Below are 12,825 nucleotides of genomic sequence, written 5' to 3' on the forward strand. Positions count from 1 at the left end.
GCCTGCAGCATGTTGCACGTACAAGTGCACCTGCTTGGAAAGCCAAAATGTGAATAAGCTCCCATATTACTTTGTTCCTCTAGACTTTATAGGTGCCATGTGAATTGATAATAGATGAGTGTGGAGGGGTTTGTATTATTATTTGCGAAGTTATGGGTGAAATTTTGACTGCTGTCGCCTTCTTGCTCCCAGCAGGGGGGCGGAGAAGTGGGGCTAGACTTGAAACAAAGTCAACGGCCTGGCATTGCAATTATAGTTTAAGACATTGGCTGATTGGAAAATGAGAAATGGGGTTGAAAGGTTGGGGTGTCTGGACAGGGAGCTGTTGCATGACTAATAAGCACTTAGAGGAATGGGCTATAGCGCTGCGTTTGAGCTGGCAAAAGGCTATTTATGCCAGTGTGCACATGCTCAGTTTGAGATTTGAAATTAATGTGGATCCACATGAATTGTGAAGTGTTTTTGAGTGCTGTTTTTTTCTATGTAAACTATGTTAACGCGCAAACCAGGATATGTAAGCTAAGTGGAAAGTTTTGATGATTTTCTTGCAACTTCGTCGTTACTAAGCACATTTGACACATAACCACCTTATCAAGATTATTTGAGCTGTCATTTAGCTGTTTTGCTTTAACATCTTGTAAGACATGAGAAATGTCATATTTCCCTCACGCTCCACAGATTTCAACAGTTTTAGGTGCGAATGGTGCTCTTTTAACCACGCCACCCTGTTGCATTCCCTTTTTCTGCTGCTGTTTAAAGAGCAGAGAATTGCTAACACTATCTGTCTTTGTCTTGAAAAGCAAATTAAAAAAACAATAGAAATAGAATTAGAAAAGCAATTATAAAGCCAACTCTTTAAAATTAATTCCCTGTAACTATTACGTCACTTCTTCTGCATTGATTAATTTTAGCAATTAAGTTTTCAATTTTAATTAATTTGATTCAGCAGTTAAGATGCTGTTGTTTGTAGAAAACGTAGAAAAGTTAAAAAAGAAGAAGGCAAGCATATAAGTATTTGGAAACCTTGAATTTTTTTCACAACTTGGAGCCTTTATTGATGCAGTGCTGCCCTTTCTGCTGTGGACCAAAGTAGCTATTACATGTTCTAAATGAGCCTGCGGTGGCTGATGAACGACAGTTAATAGCTGGTAACCGACTGCATTAGTTGTAGATTTACATGTGAGGGATGAATATTTGATTGTTATTCCAAGTTGTTTTGAAATAATGTGAAATTCTGTTGTGGATCTCTGGCAAATTTACGATACTTTATTACAGCGTATTAACCATATGCTCCCTTTATAGGAAAAGAAAAAGGATTAGATTTAGTTTGTTTGTTTAATATTGATATTCTCTAGAACACATGAACTTTCACATCGTCTTGTAACACAGATTCAGCCACGTCTCTCTCCAGTTCCAGTAACTTGAAAAGTCTGAAGGCAGCAGGTGCTTGACAGGAATCAAATTGGTCCCCATAATTACAGCGGCCTAATTGATGGCTCATTCTCCACAGTGGTTGAGAAATCTAATTAGAGATCAGCACATCAGCAAACATGCTTTGAGCTCAAAGGCACAAGCAAGAAGTGACACAACAGCCGGGCCTAATGGACTCTAAATGCAGTTACTGTCAGTTCTAAACAGCAGATAAGGCCCGCCTGTTCTGGCTACACTTGTTAAGTCCAATAACATACTTTGTTTAGTAGCTATGGCTTTTCTACATCTCATACCGCCCATGATTTATTTTTCATATATTCGTCATATTTGTAGAACTTTTCAATCTTTGTGATGAGGGCTTATCAGAAAGAAATGAAAACCTTTTGCTGAATTCAGGGATTTTTCTGACTTTCTGATTATCAACTTGAATTCAGTTATTTAATGGGTTGTGTTTTGGTGATATTCTGGTATATGCAAGATTGAACAAATTCTGTGAATAAACTGGGATTTGTGTTTTAATTCAGCATAATATGGCATAGTCTGGTCTAGAATATTAATTTAGGACTTAATTTAGGAGGAATCCTTCACTGAACTTTGATCTAAAAAACAACATTTATATCCAGATCTATTCGATGGACCATTTTCTTATTACTCTTTCATTCATTATTTAATGTATTTTTTGTTTGTTTATGCATTTATAATTCTGGCGTACTTAAGAATTGATTAAATCCACTGGATAAAAATGTATATGCAGATGTTGCACATTTACATATATATTGCTACTCGCTTGCAAAACAAGCTTTGGAATACCCATTAAACATTAGTGATTGCATTTACTGCATAGAGATAAATCGTTTCAGCCTGTAGAATATCTGCAGATAGATGTAAGAGGCTACAGGAGGAGGCAACAGCTTAACATGAGCTGACTCTGGCTGATCTCCACAGAGCGACAGATTGGCACCTACTGCTCCACAGAATGTTCCCTTCCTTCCTGTATTAATGAACCAAGAGAAAAATGAATGGACGGATTTCAGTGAACCATATCCTGTAAACAGGCGGGAGTTTGGGCCTCCTGGAGAGGGTTATTAACTATGTGTAGGCCTTCATTTGCCCCATTCACTGCAGATTTAAGAATATTATGGTTTGTGGAATATAAATATATATGTTTTTGCCTTTATATTTGGTGACATTAGCTAATTGATTTTAGATTTGAGTTATTTTACTCAACACAAAGTTAGAAGGGTAGTTACTGAGAATATCTTCCACTAAAGTTAGTGTCTGGATCCGCACAAACATTTAAATGTTATTTCTCTACTCATGTTCTACCTCTCCACAAATTTTAATGAGATTCAGTCTGATATTTTTTGCCTAATCTCACTGAATAACCTTCGCCTTGTCTGGTAGATAAGCAGCAAATCTAAATGTCAAGATTATTTTTGCTGTCAGAAATGACTTGAATGATAAACTGACTATTAAATCGGCTCTGAAATAGTTTCTGTTCATTAACAAATCAGCTCCATTCTATGTAATTTGTTTTTCGTATTTGTTTGTGGTGCTTTTAGGCTAGATATGAATCTGTAAGCTCCATTTTATCTCACACTGCATAGCTTCCTCCTTGTGTCTTAATTTTGACAATGGATCTGTGAATCAATACGGTGCACAGCTGTCAAAGGAGCGGTTTTGACCTTTGGCTACTAAGAACAACAGTCTAATGTCTTCGACCTCTTCGGGCTTCACTGCGATGTGTCATTTAGCTTTCACCCTTCAGCTGTTGACATTCTGAGATGCCTTTTTGCGGTGTTGCCGGAGCAACTGATGCGCCACTACAAACTGCCTGCCAAATAAAAAGATACTTTATCACAGTGTTCCTGTGTGGATACAGCCATGAGTGCAGTCTATCGCCCTCATAAGAGCTTTGCAGAGGAAGAGCCCGCATGTTTTCCTCTTCTTTTAACAAAGTTCACTTCATAAAGACTTTGTAAAGGTCTCATAGGCGGTGACACGAGTGCTGGACTCGGTTGGCTTATCGGTCTTCTTCCAAACAGCAAAGAGGAGAAGTTACCTCTTTTCCAGGGGTCAGAGGCAATCCAGCAGTCGATCAAGTGGGCGACACGGTCCCTGAAAGTGCTAACCTCATCAGCAGGCACCTGTGGCCCCTTCACTGGGTAACCACGGCAACAAAGCTGTGCCATAACTAAACTGTGCTGAAGGTCAAAGACCACTCAAATTGTAGACAGACTGTCGAGAGGACAGAGGGGCTGAGAGACGATGTTCCTGAAGTGTCAGAAGCTGCTCTCAGCTGTTTTGTGGAGTGTGGGAGGCACTTATAGGCTTATCATTATGGTTCAGTGGAGCCACTCGGTGCACATACCGCTCTTGTTACGGCCAGCCAAGTGCCTTTACTAAATGACCTCCTTTAAGACCTTCAGGCTCAGGAATGTGAGATCGTTCCTACAGTCACCTCACAGAGCCATGTGTGTAAGGCAGGTAATCTCATCGGGATGCTACTCTAAAAGAGAGGTTCGGAGAGGTTTGGTTCGAGTTTGTAAGTGATATCTAAAATTACACGTGGCCTATTGTATTTATTGCAGCAACAGTTTTCTTGAGAAAAAATTCTGTCCTTCATCACAAAAATAAAAACCATTGAACCATTATTCTTATTCATGTGCAGTGCAGAGACACTTTATAACAGATGAACGCAGCTGAAATGACACCATTATGAGCCCTGCATTCATTTTATGGGAAATAACTTACTGTTGAGCCAGCTTTATTGGCCATCCCATGGAAATCCATTTGTTGCATTTACTTGTTGTCTTCATTTCTCAGCCCAGGAGATTGCTGCGTCTAGCAGCCCCCGTCCTCCCTTCACTAATACCCGGATGTTGCAAATCAACATGTAGGAAAGTGGTACAGATTTAGTGTTAAATGAGGATGTCAACCTGCAAAAAAAGAGGGCTGGTGCTTCATGTGCTGCACACTCTGCAAACATGTGCGCCATGAACAAATGCCTCCTACTGTAGATACACAAGGAATATTTTTTCAATACAGTACTTGTATGATTAACTGTGCTCAGTCTGAGCCTTTTGTTGCCTTTAGTTTCGTCAGTCATTCTCAAAGCCTTATGCAATCATTGACTAAATTGTTAAGCAGGAACATTCATTTATAAAGTCTAATTCCAAAATTCATGTGGAGATCACCATCTTTTTTGCAAAAGAGAGTTCTGTACTACAGCAGAAATGCATTAGAACAAACAGAGACAAATAAAAGCAAATAAAAGAAACATCAAGGAGAAATAAAAGGTTTTAAGTTTGTTTTTGTCATCACTGCAGCTGAAGTTAATATTTTACCTGCAGCATCGGTAATGTTGTTTTTCAAAGCATCTTTTAACATCAAAACTTTCTGCAGCATTTTTTTCTTTGTTTTTTTCTTTTCTTTATCCCCTTCATTTTTCCCCATCTGGTGGCCTTTCAGCCCATCGAGTGAACTGACCGTCCTGACATTTGCCAGAATTGCCAGGATTGCCAATTCCAACTCTGCACATGCTTCTTTTTTGGAATAAATGCAGGAAGAAAAGAGGAGGCGATGCCACCAAAAGTGGTTGAGTAGTAGTCATGACGAAGCTTGTGTGCTTCTGTGCCTTTTTTTTTTTATACAATTGACTTTATACATATTCTTAATTTGCATCTAATGTACCTGAATACCTGAGACTTTTGCTGCATTAAAGGGCAACTATGGTCTCAGGACTTCAATGCTTCAGTGAGGAACATCTGAAGAAACTTATTCAAGAGGCCCGAGACAACTTATAGGCCAGCCATGTATTTTTTAAGATTTAAACCTAACCATATACATTATTCCTAACCCAAACCATGTACTTTTAACTCCTAAAGAGTGAAGCAGGAAAGTGAGTAATCATGTAAATATAGCAGAAGCACCAAAGTGACAGGACTGTGGAAAATGTTGTGCTGGATGGGATTTCAAGCAGCATTCATTAGCTTAAAGGTGGAGTCTAATACAACATTTATTTTTTATTCGAGTGGCAGCTGGCGGCATCATTATGTCACGCGTGTGTACGTCACCAGGTCGCGACAGGAGTCCAAACATCAGGAGCACGATAGTAGCTGTGTTGCTGTAGAGAACCGAGGAAAGGAAATGTAGCAGTTTGTGATGTCACATGATGACGTTGCTGTATCTTTAGAAAGGTTTCTTTCTCTAAAGTTTTCTCTGGCATTTTACACCTTTCCCCAAATAAGCACCTTACACTTAAAACACCAAAACATTCATTTTGTGCCTTTTTGGTTGTGCCTTCCACATATTCATATATATTAAAGTACGTAAATAACTTTGAGGCATTCGTGTTTTTTCCTCCTTCTTTATGCATCAGACATTCAGAGGCTGATGAAAGAAATGAGACTTTGAGCCTCTTTGCTATAAAGACAGTGTGCAGCTACTGCTCATGACAGAATTAAAAAAGCTACTGTCAAGTACAGTCTCTACTGTAAAATGCCACACTCACTGCTGCTGATAGTACTTGGCTGCATGTTGCTCCATTTGTATCACATCATCCACTTCTGGCTTTTTGCTTTAGTGTGCTCTGATGTGTGAAAGATGGGATGAATCATGTCTCTGTTAGTCGAGCAACTAGTCAGCCTTCTGCACTCAGCAGTGCTGTTTGATCGCCACGATAAGGCTGTGTCGAAGACATGTAATGTGTCTAAATTGTGATTATTGATCAAACTTGCTCTATCAGCCCTGAGACTGACCTCAGCGGGTTCTTAAATATTCCCACTGACTGTGTCTTTGTTAGCAGTTTGACGGCTGTTCCGACAAAGTTCTGAGGGATTTCACTTGCTGAGTTGAAACACAGTGACTTTTAGATAGAGAGCAGCACAGAAGTCTGAAGCTGTGTCTCTCTCAGGCAGCTCCTTTGTAAAGACAGCCCCACGTTCCAGTTCTAGCTGTAAGGAGTGGGCAGCATGATGTGTGCATAAAGAAGGATTGGTCTAACCTCTCCTCCATCTCTAATCATAGCATCAATAGTGGTAACGGAATATGTCTCCCATATGTCCGTTTCCTACTCTCCCTTTATGGCCCTCGCCTCTTTTCATTTCTTAACAGTAAATTTCCTTTTAGACATCCACACAGGTTCTAAAAGGAAATAAAAATATGTTGTCCTCATGTTTTTATGCCTTCACTCTGGACCTGGATTTGTATCAGCTCACTTCTTTGTTGGTAGCTCGATTACAGGAACGTGTTAATGGCTGAAGTGTGACTGATATTCAGCACTCGGTGTTACTCTGAACTAGAATCAGTCAGTTTGGTTACCTGCACAGTGGAGTTAGAGCTATGGTTGCAGCTCTGTTGTGTCATTTAACTGGACCACTGTCCTTGTAACAGTGTCCATTCATGGGAGTGGAGTGGAGTTATTTATTTAAGTTTTCTGGCACTGCAATTGGGCAGTAAAAGTACTTGGTTATAAATGAACAGAATATCTGGTTAGGTTTAGTGAAATGCCATGGATGGGGATAGAATACTTCCTTTCTGACCAATATTGTAACGCTATATTCTGAACTGACGGGTTAACAACAAGATAAATGCTGAACCAGTTGGCACAGCAGGTACAGAGCAACTAACTACCGCCCATAACTATGGGAAGACCTCGCTGTGTTAACACAAAAAGAAATTAGTGTGACTGAAATCAGCAAGATCGGTGATAACACACATAGATAGTGTTAAACTACCTTCTTTTCACTTTTCACTCTTTGTCTGAAGCAGTCACAGCCTTATAGTCGGGCTTATTTTTTCACATGAAGGAAAGTATTGTGATTTTTATTATGTGAATATTTTGTGTGGAATAAACTGATGTATGTAATTTACGCATAGAGCAGATTAATGAAAAGAAATGGAGCAGCCAGATGTCAAAGGAAACAAAAGCCTTTATACAAACAGCAAACAGACAACGGTGGTGATGAAATAGTTGGGAATTTAGCAACTGGTGCGAGATATTTCCCTCAGGAGGTTATGGAGGCTGGATGCATAAATGGGAATTTGCTTGCCAAAGTGTTTGCCAGACTTTGTGTGTACAACTTGTTTCTCCTGCCCCCATGTGGTTCGAAAAAATGATTAATGCAGGTTTATCATGGTTTTTGTAACTGGCAATAAATATGTTAATAATCGATTATTAAAGAAAAGCGATTAAGCAATTAATTTTGGATATCTTTGGCTTTGAAAGAGTTAAAATTTCATCCCAGCTGAAAGAACAGAGTGAGAGGGAGGAGGAGGGAGAGTTATTGCTGCCAGAGAGTGAGAAGAAGAGGAGGAGGAGGAGGATGAGAGCGAGAGAGTTGCCTGTCTGCTTGGGTTTGTGGGTATGTGTGTGCGTGCTTGTGCAGCTCAGTGAGTGTATGCGTACTGACACCTGGTGCTCGCCCTCCTTCGCTGCTCACATTGTAGAGAGCTCTCTGGCTGTCTGGGCCGTTCTTTACCTCTCCCTCTTTTCCCTTCTATTCCCTCCCTCTCTCTTTTGTCCTCTGCTCTCTGCCTTTCCCCCCACGTTGTCTTTTTTTCCCTCTTTCTACAATCTCTGCTTTTTGTTTAGGATCTCTTTTACTATGCTGCAGGATTTTTATTGCCTGAGCAGACGGGCGCTCGACTGACAAAGGTGAGCCGGATGAATCGGGGCGGTTGGGTGGATGGGCAGCTTAGATGTTGGGATTTCTTAAGTCACTTCTGAATGTGGGGAGTGGTGGAAACAGGCTGTTGAACGAGACAGTATTCATTAAGGTTCAGCTGCTAATATTTGTCAGGATTTTGGTTGACTGTTTCACAGTGCAAGTCTGTGCAGCTCTTCATGTCAGACAGACTCTGCTGTGCAGGCATCTCAGTGTGTACTTTCAAAGGTGAGGGGTTCAAGTATGCAATTTAATACTAGTGTTTTTGACTGGTTTCAGCAGCATGTGTCAGAGTCACACTTGAGCTGATGTGTTTTCTCTGCCGTGGCTACTGTGCTCTGTGTCACCTTGACCCAGGCTTTCACAGCAATTTATGTCTTGGTGGCTTCGTGCCACACCTTAAGCATGGTCACTGTGTGTGTGTGTGTGTGTGTGTGTCACAGCGTTGCTGCAGGCAGATACTGATGTAAGTGGAGAGGCCATGGTGTCTGACAGATGGCAGTTAGAGAAGAAATTTGTGTGATGGACAGAAACGAAAATTCAAGCGTGTTGCAATGATGAGTGAATGTGTTTTTTTGGTGATATTTGTCACTCTTTGGGTTTATTAACACCTAGTGTGTCCGTCAGCTGTTTGATTTATGACTGGTTTATGCAAAATTATGCCCACTTTTAGTTTTCACAAATATTTGTGCTTCTCATTAGGACTGGATGTCAATCCTCAATTTTACTCTAGTATTGCTACTTTTGCTTGAGCAACATTTAAAATGATCTCCTCTTTATTAAGGTTTTATGTAAAAAAAAATAAAAAAATTCTGCAACGCTATGTGTCACAAAACATTGATAATATCATTGATATATCTCCAGTCTATTACGTCATTTATTGTGATACTTAACTTGTTGCCCTTTTGAGTTAGTTTCCCTGAAACTAAGGATGCAAAGCCATATTGCTAAGTCCAAAGAAAGCAAAAAGCACGAGTGACAGGACGTGTGTTCATACTCTCAGATATGACTGATAAAAGCCTTCTGTAAAGTGCCAACCCTACAATAATAAGACTCCCAATAATACCAAAAAGACTGAGCAGACATCATTCTTACGTCCTTCCTTTAACAAGCCACAAAACCCTCACAAGGAGGCCGAGGGGTGGGTAGATGGTGTGGGACATGCAGTGCTTTTAATTATTTAAATGGAACAACCAAATGAATGATGTGTTCATGACCAACATGTGATACTTTTTCTTTTTCCTACTTTAGGGTTATGCTCAGTTAAAACACTTTTGTATCTTCCTGGATGGATTTAGTCAGTAACATCACATGGTTAGGAAAAAAAAAACCCAAAAACATTATTTTTCCAGCATAATAATCGTAAGATTCACATGCAGTATCTCCCACAATCTGCAAATTCTTCACATGTAATTTTGATAGGTTTTTCATCAACAAATGACCGATGGGCTTGCATTTGGAAGGACAGTCTTGGTATTGCACACGGTAACTTGTTTGTTTGTGTCCCATTCTTTGAAGAGCGGATTGTAATGTAGCCTGCCGCCACCCTCTTATGACAAAATGCCACACAAGGAGAGTTTAGTATTTATGAATTCGAATTTAAAGGTGTGGCAGGGCTACAGTGAAAGTTTGGTTTAACACCAGTGGTTAAACTTCTTATTTTTTTTTTATTTGATCAATTAATTAGTATGCTTTGAATGATTTGAAAACGGTACTGTTACTTAGTTTGTCCAGCAGAGCAAGTCCAATTCCATTGTGTAAAGCACTCGGGGAAACTGGCTGCGGTGCATTTGTACATGTGGTGCACACACAGGAGGAGCACCACAGCTGAGCAGGCAGTGGTCAAGTCGAGGAGCTGCTAGCTAGTTTGTCAAATACATTAATTATGCCCCGTTTCACATGCTTTTTAGAAGCGGATTACTCTGTTGCTGTTTTAATCGTCCATGTTCACTCAGACACAATTAGTAAACTAAAAAGAAACAAAACATTTCAAGCTTTTTACTTCTTTCCCTTCCATTTAGTTTCCGTATGATAGAGGTTAAATATCAAGTCTGATTATGTCAGTACTTCACTGACTATAGCTCAGTCACGTAGTGGCTGCCCTTCAGCAGAAAGATTACCATTTCAGTCCACAATGTCGGCCTCTTTAAAGAGCAAAGTGATGTTTTTTTATGTGAAGTCTTACACATTTCATATTGGTCAGGCTTATATTTATACATTTTTGATGATACTTCTCAGCTCAGCTTAATTTTTCTTCTCATGACATGTTTTATGGTTATAGCTCTATTAAAACTAGTGATGTCCTCACTCGTTGAATGTGTGGCTTTGCTTTGTAATGTAGCACCGCTGCCCGTTTTTCCCTGGATCCTGGCAAGGTTAGTGTTTCATAAAAATGAACATTAATTAAATGTGCCTTTATCTAAGCTAAGGCAGATTACACCTTCTTTAAAATACTATTAAAATTCCTCAGACATCAGGATTTTTCATTAAAAAAATCTGAAATCTTAAAAGCACTTTTGGTATTGTATTAAGATGTGGATACAAGGCCTGCTCACTACTACTCTACCTCCTCTGTCGCTCTTTTTCCCGTTCTCTTCCCCCCTCATTCTGTCATCACTTCACTTATACAGCAACTCTCTCCTTCTTTCTCACACACTCTTTCCCACCCACTCAGATATTTCTGGAGAACAAAAGAAGAGGGAAGAGGGGGAGATAAAACAGTAGAGCAGGGAAGACTTAATGTATCAGCCCTGCGTAGGCTAATGAGTCTTCACCACTTCATCCCTCTCCCTCTCCTCCTCCTCCCACCTTCTTCCCTTTTTTTTCTTCCTGCCTCCATTTATTCACATCATTTCATTATCAAATGTCCACCTCATACCCTCAAGGAGCTCCAACCTCAAAGTAATTTTCTCCTTAATCATTGTCATCCCCATTCATCACGTTGGCTTCTGTTCCGCCTCCTTCTGCTCTTTTTATCCATATATACTGTATATGTATATATATATGCTGCCTCTCTGTTCTTTTAATTCCTTCTGGAGTGGTTATTTTGTTACTCCCCCTCACCTTCTTTTTGTCAATTCCCACTCATTCCACCCATTTATCATCCATTTGTGCTCATTATTACAGGTGCTAACCACTTTACACTGTGTTTTTTCACCATTTCATTATACATCTTCTACCCTACTGGTGTGCCATACTATCAACTTATTGATCCTTCATGAGTGAAACGGCTAACAAGAAAATAACGGTATCCATAAAATAATGCGGTAGTGGCCCATTTAGATTTTCTATGTCATGTTGGAATATCAGCCACCGCGCTTCTGCAGCGGCATCCTGTTGTTTTGCCAGTCGGAAAACTGGGCTTTCATTGTGTCTTTTGATGTGGATGCGCTCATTACTGTTGCTCAACGCTGTGTGCTATTGAATTACAGGAAGTGCCCTCGCTAGCTGAGCATACTGAGGAATATTGTGTTTCTTTGCACCGCATGATAAAGGCAGCAAAACTCACCGTTACATAAGCAAGTTGTAGCGTTGGTTCCATGTGTTGTGGTTGTGACTGCAACAGCGAGGCGTGGACTAAAATCACACTAGAATTGTGTCCTTATGTCTCAGCTGATGGTGGTTACTGTGCCATCTTTGAATTCAAACCTACAGTGTGTCTACGTTTATTCTTGTCTGACTGACTGTCTGATTGATCTGCTTTCATACATCCAACACCATACATAGGGAAGTGCACATATGCAGGAGCAAATGACAGTTGCATCGGCGCTTGCGTGTCAATGTTTTAATCAATCAATTACATGTATATGCCAATAATCTCCCACTTCTTTCTTGGCCTTGCTGTAGTTGTTGCACAGTATAGTTATGCTTTGTCTTGTTCAAAAATGCATGGACGTCCCTGAAAAAGATGTCTTCAAGCACTATATGTTGCTGTAAAATTTCAATGTACTTTTCTGCATAAATTCTTCCTTTACAGAGTTGTAAATAAGCTTTGCCTAGAGCACAGATACAGCCCCATACCATCACAGAGTCTGGCTTTGATATAGTCTAGATGGTGCTTTTCATCTTTAGTCTGAAGCACACAACATCCATTTCTACAAAGATTCTGGACTACAGATTGGTCTGACAACATTATATGTCTCCACTGTGACAGGCCCACCTCTGGGCAAGGTTAACGGAAGGCTTCTTTTAACTTCAAATGGTAGTGCTTGACAAGGTGCCCCACAGTAATCTCCTGCCCATGTGGTCAGATCAGCTGATGATGCGGTGCCATCTGAGAGCAGGAAGAATACAGGTGTTCAGCTTAGTTTTGCCCTTTGCTGGAATTTCTCTAGATTTCTCTTGTGATTAAGTCACTTGTTGGCATCACCTGTTTGAAATAGTCACATTATTTGAGTTTAAGTCATCATTACTAGCCCTAAATTGCCCTGATCTGGAATGCATGAGAGAATGTATACAACACATAAAATGAAGCCAATGAGACAAAACATTAAATGTCTTGGGTTTTTGCTGTCTATAATAAAATGAAAGTGAGAGTAAATACCCACTATTCCAACCACAAATTTTTCTGATTTGGGGTTGGAGGACCTGGCTTTACATGCATTTACTGGTCAGCGCTCAGAGGGACTGAGCTACAGGCTGCTTGTGTCCAACACCTTGACCACTCTCGATTCCACCATTTTCAGTTGAAGGCGACAACAGATGGTGGTTAGTCATTAATCATTTT

The 12,825-nt window shown here is 40.1% G+C and overlaps 1 protein-coding gene across 6 annotated transcripts in view; it reads left to right on the top strand.

Annotated features, from left to right (window-relative positions):
- tanc2b (tetratricopeptide repeat, ankyrin repeat and coiled-coil containing 2b) overlaps positions 1-12,825 on the top strand; it is a 143,135-nt gene that overhangs the window by 44,472 nt on the left and 85,838 nt on the right. Inside the window, exon 1 of one of the 6 annotated variants that reach the window (XM_072373222.1) lies at positions 7,868-8,089. The exons of the other annotated variants lie outside the window; for them this stretch is intronic. The gene's annotated coding sequence lies outside the window, so the exon portion shown is untranslated. Of the gene's footprint in view, positions 1-7,867; positions 8,090-12,825 lie in introns of those variants that run through there. 6 annotated transcript variants of the gene reach the window in all.

This window comes from Leuresthes tenuis, unplaced genomic scaffold (genome assembly GCF_036924035.1).
Source record: "Leuresthes tenuis unplaced genomic scaffold, fLeuTen1.0.hap1 SCAF_20, whole genome shotgun sequence".
NCBI lineage: Eukaryota > Metazoa > Chordata > Actinopteri > Atheriniformes > Atherinopsidae > Leuresthes > Leuresthes tenuis.